The sequence below is a fragment of the Corvus hawaiiensis genome, chromosome 26, assembly GCF_020740725.1.
Source record: "Corvus hawaiiensis isolate bCorHaw1 chromosome 26, bCorHaw1.pri.cur, whole genome shotgun sequence".
Taxonomy (NCBI): Eukaryota; Metazoa; Chordata; class Aves; order Passeriformes; family Corvidae; genus Corvus; species Corvus hawaiiensis.
The window spans coordinates 33,431,164-33,448,866 of NC_063238.1; the positions used below are offsets into that span (position 1 = coordinate 33,431,164).

The 17,703-nt window shown below is 46.4% G+C and overlaps 1 long non-coding RNA gene across 1 annotated transcript; it reads right to left on the bottom strand.

Moving 5' to 3' along the window:
- Positions 1 to 6,002: 6,002 nt before the first annotated feature.
- LOC125317344 lies at positions 6,003 to 7,636 on the bottom strand. The gene is made up of 2 exons (XR_007200027.1): positions 7,427 to 7,636; positions 6,003 to 6,835 (listed from the first exon to the last, which is right to left on the bottom strand). It is a non-coding gene; the product is annotated as an uncharacterized LOC125317344 (long non-coding RNA).
- Between the last annotated feature and the right edge of the window lie 10,067 nt (positions 7,637 to 17,703).

Sequence of the window (17,703 nt, forward strand, 5' to 3'; positions counted from 1 at the left end):
TGAAGGGAGAAAGAAGGGCTAGGGAAGGCATACACAGGATTTCTCCTGCCTCTTTTTAAAGCCGTCCATTTAGAACCTTGTGAAAACATACAGACTAAATATAATGTTACATATTGGTTCTATACAGAGAACAATATAAAAAAAATATTATATATGGAATGTTTTCCAAATGTATGTATGCCTTATATGTATGTATTGTGTAATGTTTCATATATATATAACATTTTATGTATCTATGTTTTACATATTCATGTGGGCTTATATGCACTATGGTTTTACATTCAGTGCTATTTATTTTCATATTTTGTAAATAAATATGTATGATTGAAAGCTATTTAAATATATGTAAGACAGTATTATATATGAAATATAAATGCTGTTTACACATAGTTTATTTGGTGCATGCACCGCCACTTTTTAGTAAAACTGTTATTTACTGAACATTAAAAACACTGGGTTTTTTGCATCCAAGCCCAGGCTGAGGGAGTACCTTCCCAGCTAAGAATGTGCTATGGCACATTTTGTAAATATAGGACATTTTGTATTAGGATTATGACGTATTTGCCCTGTGCTGTGGTGTATGTATCTCAATACGTGTATTTTGGTTTTGCCAAGTCAGTGTTACTTGGGGACACTGTGCGTGGGGTGCTCCGGGTGTCTGGGAGCAGCTCCAGTCTCGCGGGAAGGGGTGGGTGGCTGTCAGGACAGGCAGCCACCGGCATCGCCTGGCCTGTGCTTGGGGCTGAGGGCTGAAGGGACGTGGCGAGCGGGGCCAGGGGGATAAACTGTCCTAATCCCGTCATCTTGCAGCCGTTCCGTCTGTGCTGCCGCCGCCGCGGGGCTTCCAGCAACATCTGCTGCTCGCAAGTGACCGTGTTACGTATTTACCCTCAAAAAGACAAAAAAACCCTAATAAAAACAAGCCCTGGAGGTGTGGGGAAGGCTGCAGGTGCAGATGCATCGCCGCTGGGGCTGAAGGCAGCGAGTGGGAGCTCTGTAGGCAGGAGAGCTCCCTGGGGCACCTACTGTTGCTGGAAGCTTCACTCCAGAAGTGTTGGCTGCCCCTGGCCACCCCATCTCCACCTCCTGCTGTGGCTCACCTGTGTGGGTGTTAAAGAGGGTCAGTGGGAGGAAGAGTGAAAACCCAGCAGCTAAAAGCAGCCATATCTGAAGGGTTCTTGCAGCCCCATGGTACAGAAAGTGCTTGAGAGCAGTGATGAGGCATAGTGCATGCGGAAGTTAAAATCCATATATGAGAGCCCTGGGACTGAGGTCTCTTCCTTCTGCCCACCTAATCCACCCCTACAGAGAAGTGGTGTCACCTTCCCTTTCAGGCAGTGCCAGCTATTTCTTGAGTGTCAGGAGATACTGTTTGAGCTGCAAAAGTGCTTTGAGCTGCAAAATCATCTTTGGCTTTTTTCTTCTGCAATTTAAATGCCCTAAGCATCTCTCCACAGCATCACTGCAGATGACACCACCCTCCACACATCAAGAGACTCCAGAGGGGACCAGGTCTGCAGCAGTGGAGCTGCTTGGGATGAGTTCATTCAGGGACCACCCCATGTGTCCCTGAATGGCTGGGGTCACTTGTCACCACGTCCTTCCCTGCAGCGTGGGTGTGCTGGTTTTGGCTGGGGTAATTTCCTTCACAGTGGCTGGTCTGGGGCTGTGTTTTGGATTTGTGCTGAACACAGGGTTGATAATAAGGAGATGTTTTTGTTATTGCTGAGCAGGGGCTTACACAGAGCTATGGCCGTTTCTGATTTTTCTACGGCCACAGTGGTGAGGAAGTTGTGGGTACAAGGGAGGTTGGGAGGAGACACAGCCAGGACAGGTGACCCAAACTGACCAAAGGGGTATTCCAGACCATGTGACATCATGCTCAATAAATAAAGTGGGGGGAAGAAGGAGGAAGGGGGGAAGGCTTGGAGTGATGGTGTTTGTTTTCTCAAGTAACTGTTCTGCGTGATGGAAATACGTTTCTGGCTCTCCTGGAGATGGCTTGAGCACCTGGCTGCCTATTGGAAACAGTGAATTAATTCTTTGTTTTACTTTGCGTGTGTGAATGGCTTTTGTTTTTCCTATTAAGCTGTCTCTATCTCAGCCCACAAGTTTTCTGGCTTTTACCCTTCCAGTCCTCTCCCTGATCCTGCTGGTGGGGGAGTGACTGAACAGCTGCCTGGGGCTTGGTTGCTGGATGGGGTGAAACCATGACAGTGGGTTCAGCCAGGCAGATACATGTCACTGAAAATACCATCACGTGTCATTGTCACTGAAAATACACATAATTAAAAATGTGGATCGCTTGGCAACTCTGAAGCACAGTTTGGCCTGGTCTATAGAAAGGAATGAAAAGAGAAATGAGTGCTAGGGAAGGCAGATGCAGGGTTTCACTTCTCCCATCTCTTTTAAAAGCCATTGTGATCTGTCATGATAACCCACAAACACCATCAGCCCTTGTGAGCAGCCAGGGAGCTGCCAGTGGGCTGCAACAGGAGGTTTACTGCTAACTAAAAGCACTGTGTCAGACCATGAGCCAGTGAGAGCCACGGGTTCAACCGAGCAGGTGGTGTCTTAAAACCTTTGGAGATTTTAACATGCTGTGGCAGGAAAGCTGTCACCACTGGCACTGTAGTTCAGCCTGAATCAACAGTAAAAAATTTTATGACTGAAAAAAACCAACAAAAAACCCCAAAGTGAAGCTCACTGTGCAGACATGAAGGTGCAGAGCCAGGGTTGGCCAGGCTGGACCCACTGCAGGTATTGACATTGTAGAAATGGTGGCACAGAGAGAAATTAGAGATACTGCTCCAGAGCACAGACCTTTTTCCTGCAGGCCAAAATAGATCTTCTCATGGCTGAGCTGCTCTGCTCCTCCTCCTCCTGCTGGGCACAGTAGCAGTGGTCTGCAAGGAGCAGGTCATGGAGGGGCAGCTTTCTTGAGGGCCTTTCTGACAGCATGCTTCCATGCTGGTGTATTGCAGGGCAGCAGCTTCCTTTATTTACTTAGGCCTTTACTAAGCAGGTACCACAGGTGCTCAGACTCTGCCCTCAGTCCTCCGCAGATGATTGGTGTGCAGGGGTTAGCAAGCAGGAACAAATCCACGTGGCATGCCCGGGAAGGTGCAAGGATTTGTAACGGAACTGGTGGAGGCATCGGCATCTGTTTTGCACAAAGCTGGTACACCTGTAACCGATCATGGCTCTGTGTTTACAGACCTGGGGATTGGCAGCAGAGAGATTAAAAGAGGCACCTTTATCTGTGAAAGGAGAACATCCCCACCCTACACCAGTGTGGTGGCTCATGTGAGCCCCTTGCTGCAGCATGTCCATCACAGCTGGCAGCTGTGGAAGCCAACTGCACGAGCTACCCACTGTGCATCTGTGTGCGTAGACATCAAGTGTTGCACAGACATCAAAGCAGCCCCTTACGCCCTCCTGGAGTCCAGCACACAACTCACCTTCCCCACCTTGAACCCCTTCAAGGCTGGGCTCCTCATGCCAAGGAATGAGTTTTATCTCAGGGCACATGGAATGGCTCAGGGTGGCTCTGCCATTGCCCAGTGCTGGTTGGAGCCAGGGGGAATTCACCACACCACAGTTTCAAAAAAACCCTGTTGTTTTCGGGACAAGCTGGTACAGGATGACATTGCAAAGTGGCCACAGGTTGCACCTGGGAGTGGACACAGTCCTGGTGCTGCCACTCTGCATGGAGGGATGGTGAGGACTTTATTCCAGCAGTATCTCAACTTCAACTTTTGTAGACTCATGGTCAGCACAGGCAGATACCACAGCTCAAAGCCAACCATGGAAATCAGCTCTGGTTGCAAAAATGGTGACTGAGGCTGGGGATAAAGGGTGCTGCACTGGGCAGTGCAGAACAAAACCTGGCAGCATTGGTTTGCAGAAGGACCATGGGTGATGTTGTGACCCGTGTGGGTTCCCACAGGTAAGTGGACATTGGGAGAATTATTGATGTGGTCATTGCAGTATCAATGTGTGCATTAAAGGATGCATTTCCCATATGAGAATAAAGGCAGAAACACTCTTTCAGAGCAAACTCTGGGCAGCAAACCCTCATTTGCCACATCTTAAAGGATCCTGCCCATACAGGACTCAGGCCATCCCAGATGTTCTCTCACCATCTGATACAGAGAGGTAGGGAATCCATGTTTGGCTGTGGAAGCCTGTGCTCTCAAACCTCAGGAGCAAACACATTCCTCTTACCTAAAAAATGATCCAGCTGACAGATACTTCCTTAGAGAGATAGATCTGGTTGCCTCCATGCCCTTGTCATTCCCGGCTAGGCATGCTGGCAGCTGAGTTAGTGTGCTGTGGCTCACGCTGCTGCAGGAGGTTTTGCCATCTGGGATAGCCATGCAGTGATGATGAACAGCAATTAACCTTGAGGACAGTGAGTCATGGTATGGCCCAAGCTTTATTTTACGACGCCTCTGTTCCCTGAAAGTAGCAACTCACTGACTGAGAGCAAATGCCAGAAATAAGCTTGGCTCAGTGGCCTGTGTGCTCCGGGGATGCTCTATGGGGGCTGGTTTTACCCTGGGACTCTCTGGATGCTCAGAGGTGTCCTATGGAGCTTTATCTTTCAAAAAATTCTGTTGCTCTACCCCTGCTTTGTCCCTGGGCATGGTAGGGGACTCTCATGCCCCTGCCCAGTATCCTCCTGGAGAGTACCTGGTAGATCTGGATCCCTTGAGGCACCCAACAGTGAATCCCTTTGGGATTCTTCCAGGAGAGGGATGTCACACAGACACCAATGGCATAAATGCTTCTCACCACGGAATCTTGATCTGAGCATTACCCAAGCCTGGGCTGAGCACAGGCCTAACAGCAACAGCAGCACCTGGTGATGTCTGCTGTTCTTCTCATCTTCAGAGCATTAGCTGGTGGGAATTAATCCTCATACCAGGCAGGCAAGTCTTATGACTCTCGCTCCACAGGAAGGCAGAGTAAATGATGTGATGAAGGGTGAATCAGGTCACAGCTGTGATGAAATCACTGCAGTTCCTGCCTGCCCGTCCTGTGACCATTAGACCTTATGTCCTCATCAAGGAGGTAGCTGGCATGCAAGAATGTGCAGAAGCCAGCCTCTCCTCTCCAGGCAAGTTGTGCAGCTCATGGGGTGGTGCTGGGCCATGACTCACCTTTGAAAGCAGGTTCCAGTGTCAGATGAGGTCGAGGAGTCACTGGGTCCATCCTCCAGTGACTCACTCCCAGGGTCTGGCAGTACAAGAACACCCAGTAAAGGATGCTGAAAGGCTGAGGGAGGCAGCTCTGGGCAAAGTCAGAATGCCAAACTTTTTCTTTGTTGACTTTGAAAGTCTGAGTTTAAAATTTTAACCATCTGGATGGGATCTTGGCTGCTGATGTTGTGGTGAGAGGGCCCTTTGTGTTAATCACTAGTGCGGACTTAAGCCAGGACACTGGCCCCAAGGGCAGCCAGCTGCTGCTGTACCTTGGGTGAGTTACCTGATCTTAGGGGAGAAGCCTGCTTCACACTGAAATGGGAGCAGTGCTGAGCAGCAGCTCCTTGGGAACTAGAAGGAGAGGAATAGTTTCCTGGGCAAATACCTGCAAGTGGGTTTGGTATGAAAATAAAAAGTATTTAGGAGAAGTAAAAACCTTGGTTCACAGAAATGTACCCGTAAACACGAGGTGATGTGCTCAGAACAGACAATAGAGAGGGGAAAGCCACAATAGTACTGGCAGTTCCCCATGCACAAAAGACAAACAGTGGGGTGTTGTCTGTGAGCCAACTTCCACGTTAGTCACATGCAATGGGCCAGCCCATCCTCCCTCTTCCCCGTGCAGTAGGTAGATCTAAAGGAGGCAGGAGGCTGGCAGTAAAATCATGTCAGCAAACCAGCTGAGAAGAGGAGCAGCCCAAGGGACTTGTATCTTGTCAAATTGGCAGTATATCTGGGAATTATTTCTTGCTTATAGTAAACTGTGCACAGCGTAGCTGACAACAGGCTTTGGGATATGATTTCATAGAAAATATATATTTTCCATGTGAAAGGGTGTCTCCACCCCCTCCCCACCGCATTAAGCCCAGGATTTTGCAGTCAGGAGCTGTTAGTACTGGACATTCAGTTCCACAATGCAGAAGATATGGAGTACAGAGCTACAGTGGGCAAGAGGCCAGCAGCGTCTGAACCGGCTGTGGGAACAGTCCTGCAGGATGCAGGTTTCGCTGTGGGACAGCAACAAACCAAGCCAAGAGCTGGATCAGCATCAGGGCCTCCCCAAGGTCCACAGCAGTGTGTGTCCTGCACTGCCAGTGCTGGGGAAAGTAGAAGGCACCGAAAGGCACTAAGCTTGAGGGTATCACACCTGCAAAGATCAAGTCATCAGTGGGGTTGGCTTGGTCTGGCTTTGTAGTGCAGGTAATGGCTCATCTAGAATAATCAGTGACCTCCTGTAATTATCCTGGGGACCTCAAACAGTGGACATGCTTTTCATCTCTTCTGTCCTGTCTGTGGCAGATCATGGCTGTGGCTCTTACAATAAGTCTGAAGTTTGTTCTTGGTGCTGCGGTGTTATCTGCGCCTTTTGTGGCCCCCATGTAACAAGCATCGCTGCCTGGTTGCCCACAGCCTCAGGGCACTGAATTTGGTGACCCAAATTCTCCATTTTTCCCCCCAACTGCTTGTATTCTCTGGATGCCTGTTGCAGGGAGGTGGTTAATGTCAAGTGCTCCCTTTTGCAGCCTTGTTGCATCTTCATTTTCCTGTCTCTTAAAGTGATTTGGAGCCTTCCGAGGTGGAAAGATGGTGCAATCCAAGGGCAAGCCTGCTGCAGAGGACAGATGTCCCTGGAAAGGAAGGTAGGAACACAGATGGAGGGAATGGAGTGTGAAATTTCCACCCTTCTGTCCCTCCAGCAGCCTGCAGAAAGCAGCTGTTTCCATAGTGTGAAGTTATCCCTGGGCAGGGCAGTTTCTGAAGGTGAGAGGTGGCCCCAGGCGAGGTCTGGGAAGGTGCCAGGGCATTACAGCCCTGCCTATCAGGCAGGCTGCCCGCTCCAGGCCTCCATTCAACATGATGAGGGAGAAACTCTGAAGGTAACCCCTTGCTGTTGGACCACACAGCACATCTACCCTCCCTCATGGGCTCTGAAAAGAGCTGTTTCTCTCACTGTGCAAGTGCACATTTCATGGTTATGCTACAGCAAACAGTGTGGGGGAAGCAGCCTGAGTTGTTCCTGGCTGGCTTTGAAGGTGCCCCTTAGCTGACCCTCTTGTCCCTTACATGTTTCTAGCCTGGAACTACCTGTTTTACAGAACAGCTCATTTTTCCACGTGTGAGGAAGCCCTCTCCCGCACCAGCAGGTGCTTTCCATGAAAGCCAGAGCTTAACTGCTCAGTCTCAATGAAGACCCCACAGGAGTTTCTCTGGATGCTCACCTCAATTTCTGCAGGAAGTTCCAGCCTGGGTTGCTCTACATTTTGCTTGCCTCAACATCACCCTGGTAGTGTCAGTGGGACACAGTGAGCATCCCTGCCTGACAGGGATGTATAAAGCTGTTCCATGGTGGCTGGATCTCATGGGTGGCCAGTGCTCAGCGCAGCCACGGGAGCTTGTTGCAAGGGGCAGCAGGGTGATTTGCTGTGTAAATACCCCTGTGGAGAGAGGAGCGTGGTTATTAGAGAGTTCCGATCCTCCACCCTGTTGGTAGGATACACAACTTTTCCTAAACACAGCCTGTCCAGCTGCATTCCTGAAGCACACATTCCTTGCTAGCCTAGCTCACCCAGAGTGTGTCCAGGAATAGCACTGCAGCTTCATGTGGGACCTCTCCCAAATACATCTTTAATTGAATAGGGCCACTTGGCCCATGTGCTTGAACTCAGACCAGGACCAGTATTGTAATCACTGGTCTTCTTGCCATTTTCTACCCAAGGCCATCTATTCTTTATCCCTCACATCTATGACTTAGAAGCACCAGCACTCTTTCAGCTTTGTTTTCTGTATCACTGCCCTCTTTTGGGCTGCCCCTTGGGGCAGCATGGGTGCCAGTGACCAGGGACACTGGTGGAGTCACCTTCTTGAGTTGATATAGTTAATGTTTGTTGTGCAGCTGAGGGTACTAATTTCTGTCTCTAAAGCCACATAGCTGAGATTCAGCTGGCTATTCGTAGCCACAAAGAATGCTTTGCTGGAAGGAGAGTTGCTGGCTTTCTGATTTTTATCGTAAGCCTTGGGATAGCTGGCTTTCTCTTGACAGCACCAATATCTGGAGCATAGTTTTGGGGTGAGAAGCTCAGTTTTCAGTTTAAATCCAGAATGCACATTTGGAGCCCTGACAACTGCAGAGAAGATACAAAGTAACTTCCAAGCATGCTCCCATGACTCAGAAAATGCAAATTACCCCGTGTTTTGGTTAAGAAGACAATCAAATAGGAGTATTTTGTTTTTTAAGACTACATAGTGGTCCTTGAATACTTGGCACTGGCAGTCTCAGGGAAAGATGCCAGTGTATCAGGCCTTTTTGTTATGAAGAAGCTTATGCATAATTTTGAGAACCAGGACTGTGGGGATCTAGGTGTCCTGGAACAGGTGACAGACTCTTCCCTTCACTACTCGGCCATGCTTAGAAGGGCACAGCTGCCACCTCTCATGCCCAGGACCTTTCAGAGGAGCAGGTAGGAGACATCATACTAGGCTGCCTCCTTTCCCTTGCTCTACCTATCACTGCCCACAGGCAACCTTAATGCCAGCACTCTTAATCTGAATATATACAAGTAAGATATTTTAATAACACTTTTCTTTTTTTATGAACAGTTGCATGAAAACTGAACTTTTCTTATCAGACCTCCTGCTGAAGGCCCACTACACATCTGAGTTTTCCCCTTCCAGTAGGCCCTGAAGACATAACTTATGGTCTTTGGCTTCATCTCTCTCAGACTTGGTATTACTCCAGTAGAGGCAAAGACTTTATGGCTCAGCAACAGTTTTAAATACTTATTTTGTTCTTTGTGCTGTGTGCAGACATAACTGTAGTGGTCAACCCTTTCTTTTAACTTCCCCTTCAGTGCCTTGTGATGTTTACATGGTGTGTAGTGTTCTGCAAGTGTCAGACAAACACAAATAAAAATCAGTGTTGGTTTGCTTTGTAAGAGTAACCCCTGGAGTCAACAGCCATTCACTCCTTGTAACCTTTAACTCTCGCAACAAGAAGTGACTTTACAGAAGAAATAAATAGAGTATCAACTTAGGGTTCCCACGTGTTTTCACATGAAAGCATTAAAAATCTAAACACAGCATGAGAATGAAGCAATAAAGCATCTGGACTTTCTTGGCCAGGCATGGAGTTGAGCGTGCCTGATTTTTCCAGGAAGCAAGTGGATTTGCAGAGAAAAGTGCCAAGTAGTCACAGCAGCATCACTGTTATTACAAGGATGGATTTTTCAGCACACACTGTGCTGAAATGATGATGGGTGCCTACTGCATTTTTGAGAGCTCTGCATTTTTCTGCACGCAATGGGAACCCAGATCCTAGAAGACGCTGGAAAAGGGGAGGCAACCCAGAGGTAGCCCAAGAGAGATTCTCTGCAAGATGTTTTTCATCAGGCCAGAGCTGTTAGCTGCAAAGAAAGGGCACAACACTGATACCTGCAACAGGAGGAATGAATTCAGGCTAAGTATTTATTTGGCTGCAAAATCTTTTCCAAGACTTAGCTGAGAAAGAGGCAGTCTTCTCCCTCTAAAATAGAAGGAAGATCTAAGTAGTACCAGATCTACCTTTATAAATACATATTGAGTGGCTTGTTTTTTAAATTTGAAAATATCATTAAAACTGCAGGAAATAAAAAGACCTGCTGCTTTGAGAGTCTTCCCATTCAGAAGACAACTTCTGTCTCTTGCTAGAATTATACAGCTTCATGCTGAGTTGCTCATCTCAACACTTGAGTGATGGGAAGAAGCATTTTTTAAAGTGTCACAGATTCCTTTCACAAAAGTTGAGGAATAAGCCATGATAATACTTCAAGGTCACAAAAGGCCCCTTTATATTCTGCAGGGGTTCACATAGGATGGGCTTGATGGAAAAAATTATTAATCCTAGCCATAATAAAATTGTGATACAGGACTGCGGGACTCTGAATAACTCAGCAAACTCAGTGGGTTCATAATTCAGAAGTCCAAACAGGCCACCTGCATAGCTGGAACATTGATTTTGGTTTTTTATTGGCAAGAGCTGCTGCACAGTAAGAGCCTCTGAGCTCTGCAGAAGCAGTTAGGTGCTCTACCCAGCCATTGCAAATCAATCCTAAAGGGAAAAAAGTTACCTGTCATTCTTTCTTGGCTCATGGTAAGATATGTGAGCTTCCACATTACAATTAAAGGCCAGTTGAGGAGAAAATTTTGTTCCTCTGACCCAAAATGCATCACCTGGACCAGGAGAGGACTTTTCTTCTGTTTTATGATAGCCAAGATGCAAAATTGCCTGGCTTTAACAAGTCCCTGGGCACAAGGAGAGCTGGAGGAATGCTGTGCTTCTTGTATGCACCAGCTGCATAGTGCTGGTGTAGACCTCCCACTTGGTCAGATTACCTTGGTTCAACTGGAGTCAGAAGTCAGCTCTTAGGACAGTTATCCTGACTCAGCTCACAGGCAAGAAATTCTTAAATTTCAGGAATTAACTTAAAGAACAAATTTATCAACTGAGTCTGTCCCAGCTTATTCTTTAGGTTACAGGTTCCTGGAAGCAGGAGTTGCTTTTTTTCAGAGCTATATTCTCTAATGTGATTTCCCACACATATTGCATCAAAAAAGGTGAGTCCTTGTAAGTTTGCTTTTAATTTTAATGTTCTCCTGCTCTAGCTCACCAGGCATTTGCCCAGGCTAGGTGGGACACAGTATCTGCATCTGAGAGTGCAAAACAGTGTCCTCTTCTGCTGCAGAACAGCTAATTTGGCATCTGCAGCTGCTGTTGGCATCTTTCCCACTGATATCACTGCAGCAGGTTTTGATCTTAAATTTGTGTGTCCCTAAAGAGTACTCTAGCTTGAAACTCTGTGGTGGTTCAAATGAGGGTTTTTGCTGATGGATGCCATCCTCTTCCACCAACTCAGCTGCCTGGAGGCAGAGTTGGTGGTCAAGAAAAAAGATTTCCCAGAAGATATTGTGCAATGTATTGGAGGGTGCTGAGCGCTGTGCAGTGTATGCTGATTTTTAAAGCGTGACCACTGTAAGTTCACCAACTGGAGCACGGGGAGGGGGAAATGCTTCTGGATCCAAGTTCAATGATCAGCTATTCCACTGAACATGAAGTTCATGTAATTCCTTATAGCATTCATCTTTTGGTTGAATATCTGGCAAGAACTGCAGCAAAATTAATTTCAGATAATACAACTGAGGTTAGCTTAATGGAGAAAAAGCCTGGAAAACTTTTCTGGACGGGGATGTGTTGCATGTATGTATATATCGATATCCATCACGGGAAGGACATTAGCTCTGGTGTGGGAGGGTCATGACAGACACATGGGCCCTGACAGAGCTCTTGTCATGTGTCTGTGGAAAATACGTGTCATCCAAGGCAGTGTGTGTAGCGTAGGAGAATTAGGAAACCTTGAAGAGGTGACAGCTGATTAAACAGCTGAAGTTTCAGATCTCTCTGAGCGATTTGATATGCAAAGATACATCACAAGACAGCTACCTTAAGCTGCTTGAACCCAGTTTTTCCCCCTGTTCCCAGGCACTGCTGCTTACCTTGTACAAAGCTGTTAACTGTTTAGTCTGTGCAGAAACAGCCTTTGTCATCATTTTGGAGTCTAACTCCTCCAGCTAAATTAGATCATTGTAGCAGTGTAGACAATATACAACCCTGCAAGCCAGAATGTAAATGTATTACTTTTCCCATAAAACTAATTTCACAATGTCTTTGGAGCAAGCCTCCTTGCTGTCTTTGGAACAGAGCATTTAAGTTGAAGAAAGAAAGGCAAGGTAAATTCAACTTAAAATCTTCAGACCCAAGATCAGCCCCAAAGCATTCATGTCATCAGAATAGGAAGCCACCTTATCTTCTGGAGTGGTTTCACTGTAGCTGAAAGCTTAAAGAATGTCTGATACCATGAGAACAGTTGATCCCTTTTCACCCTTCCCCAGCACTGGGATTTGTGCAAGTTTACAGTCAAATGTATTTCTCAAGAAAAGTCAACTCGGGATACCACTCAACTCCCTTATCTTGATGGACCTTCAAAGCCATTCTCCATCCCAATACCCAGCCTTATCTGGATGTAAACAGATATGCTCTGTGCATCTCTGGGCCATCTTCCCCACGTGGTCACGCTGTACAATCATCAGCTGTTTCAGCAGAAGTTGGTGTAAAACCAAAATGGCTGAAAGATTTGTAGTCTGTAAAGAAGGGACAAAATGCAAAGCACAGATGGATGCTATTCCCAGAGAGGAGGGGAATGCGTGGGGGGTAATTTGTGCTCTGTGTTGATCCTTCTTTACTGAGGTGTATGGGGTCTGGATGGATCTTCCTGAGGGAGCCTTGGATAAAGACTTGAGGATTTAGATGATGTCAATTATGCCATGAATTTTTGCCATTTTTTTGCCATTTTGTGTTAGAAAAACTACAGTCCCTCTAGAAAGGGGAACCCATTTTCTGTCCTGGCAGGGGCTGAGGTATGGAGAGCAGAGCATTCCTGCACTGATCTGTCTGACTAAGCCAACATAATAGGCTTCACATCAGTAAGTCCGGGGCAGAGAGTAATTGCAGTAACGTGGGCTTAGTGGTGAAAGCACAGATCACCACAGGTACACCGCAGCTGTGAAGAAGGGCATTGTCTCTTTTTTTTTTGCTCCTCGCCACATAGGACTTAATTTTGTAATTTAAAATTGTAGCATGATTGGCACCACAGATCAGAACCAACAGATGAAACGAAACCTGATAGCCCCTCCCTGCTTTTTAAAATAATATTCCAAAAATATCCCCCTGTTCCCCAGGCACGGGTATCACAAAGGGCAGAAGAGGACATCATCTCCCAGATTTTCTCTTTCCTCCATCTGTAGCCTATGTGCTGTCTATACAATGTGCCTAAATGTTTCCATCATTAACAATAGAAAGGAAAAAGGAAAAGGGGCATTCTCTCAGCAGGCAAAATGTCTGGCTGCAACATTTCCACCAGGAAAAGGTTAAATTCAACTGTATGACATTTTTCATTAAGTTCCTGTTTTCCAGGGAACCTCTGGGTTTAGAAACACTGAGGTTGCTACTATTGTGATGTTACCTCAGTGTGCCCCAGGAAGCAGGGTTTTGTTTCTCTGCTTTTCTATCCTTTTCTATAGGCTGTTCTTCTGAGCCACTGAAAGTCTTCTGTGGTGCACCAGCATCAATAACTCTCATAACATATCATTTTCCTTCTCTGTGAGGACAACTCCGGTGCTTCCTGGGGATTTTGGTCCTAACCAGTGAAATGGCTCATACAGTTGGCAGCATAGAATGCATTAACAACAGGTTCCATAATGTTTAACAGGGATACTAAAAGGTAGCATTGGAATTATGCCTCTTCGCATGTAAACCTAATTTTCTGAACAACTACATTCACGGTTTTAATTTACTTTATCCTGTACAGGCTATCAGCAGCAGTCAGTCTGGTAGCAAGCTGTAGGTTTTTTCCCTAAAAAAGCCACACAGACATGACCTATAGGGCTGGGACAAACTAACCTGATGTAAAGGACATTCAAAACAACAAAAAAATGAGTCTGCACATAAAAGTTTTAAGGGGTGCAACTGATTCCTGCAAGTAAACTGTACCAGTCAGACCATTCTTCTGGTTTGCTGGACTAACAGAGTAGGACAAAAACTCAAGTGGCAGATACCAGATTTTTGGCCTAGAATGTAGTTCTTGGACTAAATTCCAAGACTAAAGTGCAGTTTTGAAAGCAGGAGCTTATCTAGTAACTGGTTGATTTGTTCTTCTGGAAAGACATCGCTTTTACCAGTGAACCAGAAGGACATCTTTTCTCAGAAAGCACTGCTGTGAACTTCAGAGGCATTGTTTTATATACAGCATTCATCTCCCTGACATGTGGACAAAAATACTCTATCCAGAATAATAAGGTAATTGTCTGTAATTTAGCATATTAAGCAATCTGGTCGTAAAAGCTATCAGACAGTTCATGGGAGGGCTTAGCCCCTATTACAGGCAAACATGGTGTGTGTTTTACTGGTGCAGGTAGCACTAGAACTTTCCCCTCTCAAAGAAGATATAACATTATGCCCAGTACAAAACTGGCATAGATTGACTGGGACCAGTATTTGGAGTACAGAAGAATCCTGCTGGTCCTCTATTATATGTTCCAGACATTTTTCATTCCCTCACAGATAAAATGCCCTGCTGATCTAATGGTAGAATTTGGCTCTCAAAGCCAGAAAGCTTCAACTGTAGCCAAAGTAATATCCTAAAATAGAAAGAAAAATGAGAAACCAGAAATGTTGTTTTCCTCTTTCAAAAGTTTCAGCAGGAAGCTAGCAGTGAGAAACCACTGAAGTGGCTCTCTCCCAGCTACCTCTCCCAGTCTGGTCATTCCTGAAATAGTCAAAAGATCCCCCATCCTAAGGTCCAAAGACACCTTGGTTTCATGCCTATGTCTCCGGTATCACAAGAAACCACCTTAAGTTAACTGAGCTCAGGATTTGGTCATTCTGTATGAATCAGTTTTAGGGAAGCTGACAGCTACAAATCCCTGTGTTTTTGTTCTGATGAAAACAGCCTGAAGATCTAAATTTAACAGTTGGTTTCACAATGCTCATTTTTGACTGTAAGTAAAATCACCCTGGAAAAATAGCTTAGAATAGGAAGAGATATGTTCTCCAGATGCTGGAAAAGCAAATGAAAAAAAAGCAAGCATGACAAATTTATCCTCATTCACAATTTAGATTGCTTTTTTACTCTCTGATTGGGATCTTTGGATAAATACGCTGAATAAAAATTATGTTAGTTACAGAAGAGATTCATAATTTCTGACCCCATTTCAGAGGAAGATGTAGCACATATCTGTGATGTTTGGGTCACGGGAAATAACGCCGGCAGATCAAATCTGTGTTGTGAATGGTTTTTTTCACATGAGGAAACCAGACAGAATATTTTCCAAGATAAAAAAGATTCTTCTTCATGCACACATTTATTCTGATGAATTTCTTCTTGTAGACAAATTATCACTATCTCTTACCCTATGGTCACATTACTACACTTTAGCAATATAAAGAGACCGTAGAGTGGATGTAAATATAATTCATAGTTGAAGAATAGCATAAATCACCTGCACATTATGAGGCAATCTAGTGCAAATCAGATGGGGGCCTCTACAGTGAAGATCTGCTCCCAAGAGTGACAAATGGCATCTTCTACTCAGCAGTTTGTATTTGAAACAGCATCTGCTTTCAAATAAGCCAGGATGGATTCCAGAGGATGACCCGATCCTGCTCCTCCTAGTGCCTTGTGAGCAGTTCACCAGGTTCTAGCCATGTAAATTCATGGAAGAGAGGAAGATGTTCATATGCCCTTGGAAACATGATTTTTATTTGGGAACATCCTGAACCTGCCAGCAGCATTTTTTCAGTCCAACGAATAGGAAAAAAGGCATTGCACTTATAAACTGAGTGCAGCAAAGACCAGCTACTTGAGAAATTACACACAGGCTTTCATAATACAGTGCCACAGCCCCCCCAGAACAGGAGACATGGAGAGTGGATACTCTGTGGCTCAGGGCCTGCCTTTGGCCATGGCCTACTGATCCAGGGGGTGACAAGTGTCCCCTCTGCCTGTGGAGGTGCACATCTTCATGGACATCTGTGAGGAACTGGTTGGGAAGTGGGTGCCAAGGGCACAGGTATGGTCCAGGCTGCTGTCCTGGGCTGAGTCCTGGGGCTCCCCTGTCCTGGGTTTCTTGGGGTGTCTCCCAGGCTGGTAGATGCTTGAGCATGAGTCATCCTCATCTTGCAATTCCTTGGAAGCAGTTGTCCCAAAACCATCTGCCCACAGATGGGGAATGACACCACCTGTCCACCACCTCTGTGAGCACCTTCTCTCCTGGAAGAGCTCCTCCTGCACTTCCCAGGAGAGCTGCTGGTGGGAGGGTTGAGGCAGGCAGCTGGGTTCGGCCGGACGAGCAGCTTCATGGCAGAAGAATGCGAGGTGCCTCCCTGGGCTTCGAGGTTGCCTGGGGGCAGGCTCGGCACTGTTGCTGCACAGCCAGTGCATTGCTCTGCCTGCATGTGACAGGTGAGCAGGCAGTGCGGCATGAGGCTGCTCTCTGGCCACTGGTGTGGCCCATCGGAGAAGCCATGGGTGGGTGTCAAGCAGGATGTCGGGATGGATGGCCCAGTGGTCAGGTCTATGTAGCAGTCCCACCAGCTGTCCCACCCACTGTTTCTCTGCTCTGACCTGCCCTCTTACACCCCATTTCTGCTTCAGTTAAGTGTTTGGTCCTCAAGACATACACAGCAATAGAAATAACTCTTTTTACAGTGCTTCTTCACCGCAGTTGTGCCAGTCCCTTGGACCTTTAGCTCAGAGCAGACTGCAGCTTGTCTAGTCTGCCTCATGGCTGCCTTGAGTGTCAACCTCCTAATCCTGCCGGGGCTCAATCCTGGTCCTGCTCTTAGGGCTTCACTCTGCTTTGCCCTGTTCACACTTACCTAAAAGGAGAAGGTCTTTCTCTGTTGGGCCTTGGCTCTTTCCTTGGGGGACAAATTCTTCCAACTCTGAAGGACTTGGTATCTGCCTTGGAGAACCCACAGGCTCAGGGTGGAGCTCCAGCCACCGACAGCCCCAGTCTGCCACGGACTGTGGATTTATAGGGCCAGGGAGTCTGGAGACACTCAACAGTGGACCTGTTGTTTTGGGTATTTCTCAGCCCATGTTGCCTACTCCTTGGGCTAGAGCCATAGTTTGATTCCTCTGAACAATCTGAAGTGAGGCTGTTAATGACAATTTTAAAATATAATAACCTATGAGGGACCCCTTACAGAACAAGAACTGGTTTTGATGACAAAGGCCAGCTCATCGGCATGACTAATCAGTTCAGCATCAGTTTAGCATCAGTGAGGCTTTGTTGATTTGCAGATGCAGAGGATTTGGCCTCAGTGCCTGGTCTATATTATTTTACAGCAGCTAATGAATGCAGCTTCTCATGCTTGCTTTTCTTACCTTTCTCTGAAATTGCAATTTTACTGACCTGAAAATATTTTCCCACTATTAAACTTTCAGTCAGGACATAAGTCCTTTTTAAGATGCTGAACACCACAGGATGCTTTCTCCTTGTGTGGGAACAGCTCTGCTGTACCAAGAGGAGGTGTGATCTTGACTTATGGGATAGAGATTCCTTGTGGCACTGACTCATACACTGTAAATTTGTGCTCATTTTCACATCTCCCTCCTGATCCTGTTTTAGGCTGTGTTTCCATTACTCCTCCACCCTGGGGGAGGAATCCTCAGCCAACACAGCTCTAACCCGGAAACCACGGGGGATGAAAAGACCTTTCATAGCAATAATGATGCTGTGTTCCTCTCCTCTGCAGCTGCATTTTGAAAACAAAAGATCAGGAGGCAAAGTCACCACCCACAAGCAGAATTTGCAGCTCTGCAGCCATCGGGGACTGGTGCAAAGGGGCCTGATGCAGATGCCAGAGAACATACGTCCTATTGACACCAGGGAACAACAAGAACTG